Source organism: Triticum aestivum, chromosome 7B, assembly GCF_018294505.1.
Source record: "Triticum aestivum cultivar Chinese Spring chromosome 7B, IWGSC CS RefSeq v2.1, whole genome shotgun sequence".
Taxonomy (NCBI): Eukaryota; Viridiplantae; Streptophyta; class Magnoliopsida; order Poales; family Poaceae; genus Triticum; species Triticum aestivum.
In genome coordinates, this window is record NC_057813.1 from 759,230,140 (window position 1) to 759,240,601 (window position 10,462).

A 10,462-nucleotide genomic window follows, 5' to 3' on the forward strand; every position below is an offset into this window, starting at 1 on the left:
ACGAGATTGAACTAGGTATTGGATACCGACGATCGAATCTCAGGCAAGTAACATACCGATGACAAAGGGAACAACGTATGTTGTTATGCGGTTTGACCGATAAAGATCTTCATAGAATATGTAGGAACCAATATGGGCATCCAGGTCCCGCTATTGGTTATTGACCAAGAATGGTTCTAGGTCATGTCTACATAGTTCTCGAACCCGTAGGGTCTGCACGCTTAAGGTTTCGATGACAGTTTTATTATGAGTTTATGAGTTTTGATGTACCGAAGGAGTTCGGAGTCCCGGATGAGAACGGGGACATGACGAGGAGTCTCGAAATAGTCGAGACATAAAGATCGATATATTGGACGACTATATTCGGAGTTCGGAAAGGTTCCGAGTGATTCGGGTATTTTCGGGGGTACCGGGGAGTTACGGGAATACGAGGAAGAAACATTGGGCCTCATGGGCCAAGTGGTGGAAGAGAGGAGGAAGGGCGCGCGGCCCCCCTAGCCCAAACCGAATCGGACTAGGGGGCCGGCCCCCCTTTCCTTCTTCTCCCCCCTCTCCTTCCTTCTCCTTCTCCTCCCCTTCCTTCCCTTCTCCTAGTAGGACTTGGAAAGAGGGGGGAATCCTACTTGGAGTAGGATTGCCCCCCTTGGGCGCGCCTGCTCTCCTTGGCCGGCCCCCTCCCCCTTGCTCCTTTATATACGGGGGCAGGGGGGCACCCCATGACACACAAGTTGATCTACGGATCGTTCCTTAGCCGTGTGCGGTGCCCCCCTCCACCATATTCCACCTCGGTCATATCGTCGCAGAGTTTAGGTGAAGCCCTGCGCCGGTAGAACATCATCATCGTCACCACGCCGTCGTGCTGACGGAACTCATCTCCGAAACTCGGCTGGATCGGAGGCCGGAGATCGTCATCGAGCTGAACGTGTGCTGAACTCGGAGGCCCCGTACGTTCGGTGCTTGGATCGGTCGTATCGTGAAGACGTATGACTACATCAACCGCGTTGTGCTAAACGCTTCCGCTTACGGTCTACGAGGGTACGTGGACGAACACTCTCCCCTCTCGTTGCTATGCCATCACCATGATCTTGCGTGTGCGTAGGAATTTTTTTGAAATTACTACGTTCCCCAACAACAACAAACCGTTGGACTGATAAAAGAGATGCGAGTCAACACAACAAATGAACAGGAGCCATGATGTTCATAAACATAACAGAAAAGAAAATAGTGCATGATCAGAAACACAATACTTCTTGATCCATCATAAGTTGATCTTCCTCAAGTGTCTCGCTGAGATTGATCAACTTTTAGTCATTCATCTTTTGATAATGATTCCAGATGTCAATTTGAACTATTAAAACACAGGGATGAAAGACTGAATGTTACAAGCAGACTAACTCAGCAGCTCTACTGAAGATAGGAAGAGGTGGTGGACCAGAGGAGCCCGGGGTGCCAGACGGACGCGGAGACAGAGCAGCAGCACTGCAGTGTCCTAGGCTTTCCCAGAGACATAATATCTGCCATTTCCCCCACCCTCTCTCTTCCTCACCTCGTCTCCCACTCTTTCTTCCTTCCCTCACCAGGAGAGGGACATTGACTAGGTCCAGATCTGCCATGGCCGCAATCACCTATAACTCCAAGCTTTGCCACCCACCATGGAGGTTCCTCGGCTCCGACGCTTGCTCCATGGAACAACTCAAGGTACCCCGCCTCTCTCTCTGCCCCTCCGTTCGCTTTGATTTGGCAGCCCTCACCTTGACTTCTCTCCCTATCCAGCACACATGACAATGCATGTCGGGCATAGACTTTGCAACTGGGACAAAATGGTCACCCCCAATCCACCCAGTTGTGTGTGTCAATGGTGGACTTGCAACTAGAGCAAAAAAGATGGCCCACCCATTATCATGTCGGGGGGGAGTTGCAACTAACCAGAAATGGGTCGTGCCCCGTAGTTGCATGTCGGGCGTGGACATGCAATTAGGAAAATATGTCCACCCCACCCACCAGTTGCATATCAAGGGTAGACTTGCAAGTATGACAAAAAAAGGAGGTGGGCCCCAGTTGCACGTCGGGTGTGGACTTACAACTGAGACACGAAATGGGTCATGCACTTTAATTGCATGTCGTGAGTGCACTTGCAATTTGGATCAAAATTGGGTCGTGCACCCCAGTTGCATGCTGGGGTGAATTTGCAACTGGGACAAATTGTTCACACCACCCACCTAGTTGCGTTTCTGGGGAGGGGGGGGGGGGGGGGCATTGCAACTTGGAACTAGGGAAAAAGAGACTGGCACATTTGCATGTTGGGGCTTGTCTTGCAACTTGTAAAAAAAAAGGGTTACCCCTCGCTAGTTGTGTCTCGAAGGTGGGACTATTTATTTATTTGAAGAACAAATCTTCCTTCAGTGTCAAGGGACGGGACGGGAGCTTGTGATTTTGATTTTCCCTGGTTCTAGATGTCACATGGCCCGTGGCCCATGCCTGAAAAAACATTAAATGTGTTTGTTCTCCTCGCATTGCACTGTAGATGGGCCAATAGATACCCTGCTTGCAGGCCCAAGTCTAGAATCGAAACATCTTTGATGTTTGATACGTACGAGCAGGTTAAAATAGTACCACCTCACATCTACACCTATTAATATGAGCGAGGTGAACGGACCAAAAACGGACCAAATTACGGTGGTAAGAAGCAGTAGCCCCTTTATTAGTAGAGAAGAAGATATAGATAGATATAGATATAGATATAGATATAGATGATATAGATGGGTGATCATGTCCACACATGCGCTGATGGAGGACCCATAGTCTTACGATCTCACTGTACGGCCAGTGCGATATTGAACGACAATTGGTTGTAGCAGTCGAGGATATTCCCGTAGCCGATGCCGAAGATGTCGCAATAGCGCTTGTAGAACCCGATCTGATCGGCCACCCCTGTCGTTTTGCCCCTTGCCATTTTCGATCCCGCCATTGATGACATTGGTGATCACGCCGTACCCAGGTACCCGTCTAGCAGTGTTGTCCCTGGTTGTCGGCCTCCACAACCCTGTGATCACATCGTAGCATGATGTCTTGTTGGACTGTGTCGTCATCCGTAACCAGATCGCTGTCTTGAACGCCACCGTTCGGTCCATGGCCACCAGGTCCGGGTTGTTCAGCAGGTCCACCCCGATCGCTCCTCCCGCCGGTCCGTAGAGATCGATCCATCAGTAAATAGACATGTGTCCAGAATTCTGACCAACAAAGACAATGTACTTTTATGTTTGGCCAATCCAAACAATACGATATATAAATATATTCTATTACTGATCTAAATTGGATAAAACTCAGAAAGTTTGATTTAGGACAGAATTAATACACGTTGTATATTTCTTATTATGACATGAAGAGAGTTTTGTGGTTGCTTACTGGGTGAGCTGGATGGGGTCGCGGCCGTTGTACTGCTTGCTCGACGCGCACCGCCAGTCGGCGCTCTGGCTGTAGTAGCGTTCCGACGGGCTCTTCTCCTGCTTGAAGTAGTAGCCCCATGAGAAGGGGCCGTCGGGTGCGGTGGGCCAGCCGTCGGTGGTCTCATGAGAGGTCTGGCTGAAGAAGGCCACCACCTCCCGCTTTCGCGTGTCCAAGTCTTCCGTGGTACCAAAAGTCGGGAACGCACCGGCGGCGGTCAAGAAGGCTTCATACGTATAGAACCCGCGGGCCAGGCACGCCGCATCGTTGCGATGGAGGAGGAACCGCTCGAAGAGGTCCGTGGACACGATTGATGCAACCCCCCCCCCCCCCCCCGGTCACCACCGCCGCCGCATCCACTGCACTGGCTCAGGCAGCCGGGGCCGCAGAAGTCGGAGGTGCTGCCGCAGAACCCGACTTGGCTACAATAGAGGCAATTGGCGCACATTGCGCCGTCGGCCTACGAGCCGCACTGCTGGGCCCTGGCCAGCTCGACCGCCGCCGCCTAGATGACGGCCAAGATGGCTGTCGCAGACGGTTCTCTCAGCACAGACATGGTTCCTGGCTGCGGGATGAAGGAATCGACGCTCCGAGTCAGACATTTTATAGAATAGAGCAATTTAGGCCTGCAGTCGTCTTGGGCATTGAATTCTGGAGCACGGCAGCTGGCCAGAAGAAGTTTCGCCTAAAGAGCATTGCTAAACACATGATAAATTCATGCACGATCTGCACACGATAGCACATCTACACCCTTGGGTTGCCTCGTTTTGTAAATCTTTGTGGCCCAAATCGTTTCGTGTGTGGATCGTGCATGCACAGTTCGTGTGCACAACAAGGCCTCAGCCAGCCAGCAAAATCTCAGTGCACCCTCTCCCTATTAGAGCATGGTTAATAATAGAGCCAACGGTCGGCTATAAAAGTTGCCATGTTATCTACAGCCAACCTTTTAACCGGCATGTACAATAGTAAGTTTTAAATTCGTGTCTTGGGTCTCGTGTTGCAGCCGGCTACTAACCAAGAGCCCGCTTCTCTTCTCTCTCATTTTCTCTCTCCTCCAACTAAGCAAAGATATATTATTCTATTCCTTATAGCCTGCTTATGTCACCCTATTGTACTTGCTCTTAGCGACACAAGGCCTTAGAATTTGTGCTGCACCACTGCACTTTAATTTTCAATGAACTTTACCGGTCTTAATTTCACTGCACTCTGTCTATCTTATTACTTACTTGTGTCCTCTTTTTCAAATATACTTAGAAGGCCTTACATCAATGCTGCACTCCATTGAGAAAATTCATTTAGGCACTTAAAGTTCCATTAAAAACATTAAAAAAAAACATGTAGTATCTCGATAGAGTTGTGGTCTCAAGTCTTAACCAAAGACTTACCCTGTTTCTCTCGCTATCAGTGAGCCATAAAAAACAAAAACAAATATTTGAATGCCAACCAATTGGCTATCGGCCACAACACTTCCCTTAATTTGAGGTGGGCACCTGTAAATTTGGTTACCGACATTAGCAAAAACCATTCTCTATTCTTCTGCACAAAAATGCTTTAGTCGTGTGGAGACATCAGTTTATTGGGATAATGCCCTCTATACTTGCCTAGCTAGATAGGAAAATATTTTCGTAGTTTCCAGGCGAGATGCCAGGTTGACCTCGAAAAATGAGTAGCCCCAGTTATTTAGATGCATCTCCTTTGTCCACAGATCAAAAACTACTAGAACACTAGAGCGATACTTCATGTCCACCTGCAGCACCACCACGTCCCCGCTCCTTTTCCCGGTGCCCTCAAAGTTAACGTCTACATCGTCACCGCTATGGGGGATGTCAGGGCACACTAAGCGTAGTTTTTCCTCAATGTCGATCACATGTTCCAGTGACCAAGAACCACCAGCTAGGACCTTAGGGAGTTGTATCCACACTGATATCTTGAATCCCTGTATGGCGAGAAGTTTCAATAGGTTCCTGTCCAGTGACGTTGCCAGGTGGAGCTTGTTAAGATTGCGATTGGTGGGCGGGAGCTTCACGTGTCCCGGCACCCACGTGCCCACATCATATGTGACGATATGGTCGTTGTAGTACACTAGCCAATGGATGATTCCACCACGGAGGATAGCAGGGTTGCTGTATTCAATTGTCTGCATCCATGCAAAGTCGGGGTGTCTCGTGTAGGAAGTAATAGTCTGTCATGTACCCAAGGAAGATATGGCGGACAGTACTTCAATGCTCCATCCAGAGACATCGAAGAAGAGCAGTCGATGCCATCCGTAGTAGTCAGCAGGACGTATGCCTGACAGTCGTCCCGGATACTCTGGATATCTGTCGGTCTTGAGAGGAATGTGCGGTGGCCGGTCATGGGTTCATATATGCATAGCTCAGAGGAGCACTCTGATTCTGGTTGAGTGTAACTGCCGAGAAGGACAAGGCCGCCGCGGGACGTCATCGGGTAGTATTGGCCAAAGAGGTTAACGGCATGGCGCGACATGCAAGGGCGAGAGGAAGCTGTGGGAGAAGTGCATGGCTACAGACGTGACCGGCTGGATCGGATTCACAAGCTCCATGTCATAGGTGCAGTGGGCGAGCATGGTGGAAGTCGTTTGCTGGCTGAAGCGGTGTATGAACCGCGGCTAAGGAAGTCTTGGCGCAGGTGTTTACTGAGAGCGTCACAACGGACAAGGCTGAAAAAGTCGGTTCGTGCCACGATCTCAAGGAAGAGGTCAGCTGGGAGCGTCTGCGCAATCTCCAGCGCCGATGCTGGCAGACATAGTATGTGGTTCCCTCGGCATGTCGGACGCGGCATAAGTTGGTCTGCGTTTGAGTTGGAGGTCTTCGCTTGCTATAATTATAACTAGAATAGCTAGGTATAGGGAACGCCGGCACATACGTCGTGTCCGATCAGGTGCGCACAAACAACTCAAGTGTTTCCTGGCTGTTAATATTGCACTGGAACAATATACAGTTTGTCTAATTCACATCTATATGTTTTTCAAGTATGTCACATCTAAGATCCCACAAATACATAATGCAGCAACAAAAAATAAAAAACTAAAACAGAAAAAGGCCACAAACATAGTGGACATCAGCTTAGATGTGACATAACTATGTCACATCTAGATGTGTCCTAGACAGGCCCAACAATATAAGTAGCCAAGTTAAATTGGGCGTGAAGAGATTCCTTGGCCGGATCCGACTCCCAAGTCGGACAAGCCAGATGGAGACCATGGACGTACTCGCGCGGGGAGCGTCCAACCCGGCCGTGGTGTCGACCGTTTATGTACATACATCATGACGCTCCCCCTTTCCAAATTTTTTATATTAGATTTATCTAAATAAGGATGTATCAAGTCACATGTTAGTATTATATACATGCGTATCTAGACTAATTTAAGACAAGAATTTTAATACGGAAGAGTATGTTTTAAGCTATATAGTAGGAAAAAAAACCAACATATCGAAGCAGCCTAGGGATCTTGTGGTGCAGTACGTTGGCCCAAGACCTGCTGGTCATCTTTCTTTGGAATTAAATTTCGTACGTCCCGAGGACTACTACTACTAGTTGCGTTGGGCAGGCTCCAAGGAAGATGCATCGGGTACGTACGTATACACATCTTTGTTTTCCATCGGTAGTTTATTTCCCTAGCTAGTCCAACTCAAATAAACACGCTCGTGATCTTTCCTTCTTTTCCTGTTTGCTTCCATATATACCCCCTCCATTGCAAAATTCTTGTCTTAAATTTAAGGTCCCGATAACTGCCACACGTGTGGGCGTTAAGGGATCTACCCACACGTTATGTGTGGTGCCAAAGAGGACCAGCCCACACGCTTGTGTGTGGGCAAAACAACTAGCGTCCACACGCCTTTTTTTCCTCCCGGTACCTCTTATACGCATACGTGTGGGCGAAATAGATAACGCCCACACGCCCGGTACGTCAGGCCTCGTACCTCGTGGTCCCGCACGCCCCACGTGACACTTTACCGCGCGCACGTAGTTGCCATGGGTCGGACCCTCGTCTATGTTCGTTTAAGTGCAGTGTCATGTCGCTGAACTACGGTTGCCATTTCGGACAACTACAGTTGCCATGTCTGCTCAACTGCAGTTGCCATCTCAGGTCAAAGTTCCATATTGCCATTTTTTGGACAACTACAGCTGTTGCCATGTGTGGTCTGGTCTACTGCAGTTGCCATGATTTCAAAACTTTAGGAGTTGCCACCTACTAACACTAGGCAGTTGCCATGTAGCACTGAAAAAATGGCATGGCAAAAAAACATGTTCGGGTAAAAGAGAGAGTTGCCATGTGCTCACAAGCACGTTAGGGCAGTTGCCATGTAAAAAGAAAGAGTTGCCATCTGCTTACGTGCACGCTAGGGCAGTTTGCCATGTACCATGCAAAACATATGGCAACTGACATGTTCGGGTAAAAAAAAGAGAGTTGCCATCTGCTTGCAATCACACTAGGGCAGTTGCCATGTACACTGCAAAACACATGGCAACTGGCAGCTTGGGTGTGGGAGAGGAGGCGGACGTGTGGGCGAGATGGTAAACGTCCACACACCAGCCCTTGTGCGTGACTGAAAACTGGTGTATGGGTGAACTGCTAAACGCCCACACACCGGCCCCTCCGTGTGGTAAAACGAATATGTGGGCAAACTATGTCACACACCACACACACACCTTGTCCTACGTGGAACAGAAAACCGGCCAGATTGTGCCAAGATTCATGCATATAGTACCGGACGACGATGGATACGTGTGGTCGAGATGGTCAACGCCCACATGTGTGGGCGTTAACATTTCCGTTATTATATGGATGGAAGCTCACAAGTAAAGAAGGAAAAGGTGAATTGTTTTGAGTTGGACTAGGAAACCAAAGATACATACCCAATGAAAGTTCTGACCCGTACGTACACGATGCAAGACATGGTTACTCCTAGGGACGTACGGCAACGAACTACATCTAATTGAGCTTGCCGGTCTGAAACATGGTATGGGCTGGATCCAAAAATCACAAATATAACAGAAAACATGTCGATTTTCTTTTTTCGAGATACTTCCAATCCCTTGATTTTTTTTTACTTACTCCTTGACCTAATGTTTGCTCATATTCATCCCTATAGATGCTTACATGCACACCCCTACGAGCACATCCGAGATTGATGTAGTTAAGGGAGACATCATACCACCGCTGAAATAAATCACACCGAAAACTTTAACCAAAATTTAGGAAAATGTGACCAGCCAAGCTAACTCAATAACTTAAACTGCAGGGAGCGACAAAGTGCAGGGAGCAGCAAAAAATATTTTTTTAGAAAAGGAGGATGACCCTCAGCCTCTGCATCTGGGCGATGCATACGGCCACTTTATTAATTATTCTCACAAGACCGTACAAAGTCAAACAACAGTAAGACTAAAGCCGCCGTCTAAGCAACAAATGTCACTACACCTATCCAATTATTCTCACATCGCAGCCAAGCCTAACATCTAAGACCTGAGACCCCAACCTAGCTACTTGCCGGGACTGGGGCACACACTGGTCCGGCGTGCTCTCAGAGGCCGCCGCCGCCAACTGCCACCGCTCCATCTTTAGAACGGTACTGATGCATCAACCTTGCTCGGTCTAGTTATCGTCGACGCCACCATGGCGCCCAACGACACCTCCAGGGAGCAGCAAAAAATCTGAGGCCTTGTGTAGTATACTTCCGTAGATACATCTATTTGAGCGACAAGTAATTCCGGCCAAGAGATGGGAAGAGGGTGCTGTGAGATTTGCTGGCTGGCCACACATTGCTTTTTTTCAGTAAGCTGTTTATTTGCACGACATGATCGGTGAAATACCGCTAAATCGTACTTTCCGAGTCTATATGATTCTACACGTTATCAACCATTTCCTGAATGGATTGATCGAGAACGGCAACTTACAGGTTGCAACTAGCAGGACAGCCATAGCTCGATACCTTCCTTTCCCATACCGGGGCCGCCCTGCTAGGTTTTTTTTTGGGGCAGGGAAACATTTAAAACCAGCCAGCCTGCCAAACCATTACGCCGGTCGCTCACTCTTGCAGCACAACAGGCTTTGTTGGGCTCCAACATTGCTAACGTTTTATCTTATCTATTCATGCATGCCATGCCCTCTTTTCCACCCTTTTTCTTTCTACCCCCCCCCCCCCCCCCCCTCCCACAAAAAAAAGAAACACATACGTGCTCGTTCTTATTTCTCTCTACATCGTCGCGGGCGCTACACGCAGCTCCCTTTCCCTCAGTACAAAACATTGTTCCTCACAGCTGCGAGAGTCGCCCCTGATTGCGATGAGCTAGCTGCGGTGGCGCCAGAGGGCGGCGATCTCGCGCGTTTTTTTTTCCTTCTCAAATTTGTTTTTCCTTAGATCTGCGGGTTCCTGTCAAAGTCATGTATTATTTTAAACAGATGGTTTTTTTTCCAAAATTGATGAAATTTTACTCAAGTTCGTGAACATCTTCTTCAAAATAAATTAACATTCTTCAAGTTTGTGAACTTTTTACAAAATTAGATGATTTTTTTTTCAAATTCGATGAACTTTTTCAGTCTCAATGAACTTTTTCAATTTCATGAACTTCTTTTTTAAATTCGATGAACTGTTTTCAAATTTGGTGAACATTGTTTACAAATTTGATAAACATTTTTCAAATTTGATGAACTTTTTTCATGTTTGTTCTCAAAATCTATGAACTTTTTTCCACAAATAACTGAACAATTTTCAAAATTGGTGAACTGTTTTTCAAAATTGATTAACTTTTTCCAAGTTGAGGAGCTTTTCTTCAAATTTGTGAACTTTTTTAAAAATTAAATAACTTTTTACAAAATTTGTTTACTATGAAATTTTCTCAAATTCATGAACTTTTTCTAAAATTATGAAATTTTCTATTTTTTCGTATTTTATTCAAACATCAACGGTTGAGCAGGTGAACCATCATGAATTAAAAAAAAGGAAAAGAAACAAGCAGGAAAACAACTGCATTTTTTATGGCTTGCATTTTAAGAAAG

At 47.3% G+C, this 10,462-nt stretch overlaps 1 pseudogene; it reads right to left on the bottom strand.

Moving 5' to 3' along the window:
- Positions 1 to 2,812: 2,812 nt before the first annotated feature.
- LOC123158810 (basic endochitinase A-like) lies at positions 2,813 to 4,000 on the bottom strand (annotated as a pseudogene).
- Between the last annotated feature and the right edge of the window lie 6,462 nt (positions 4,001 to 10,462).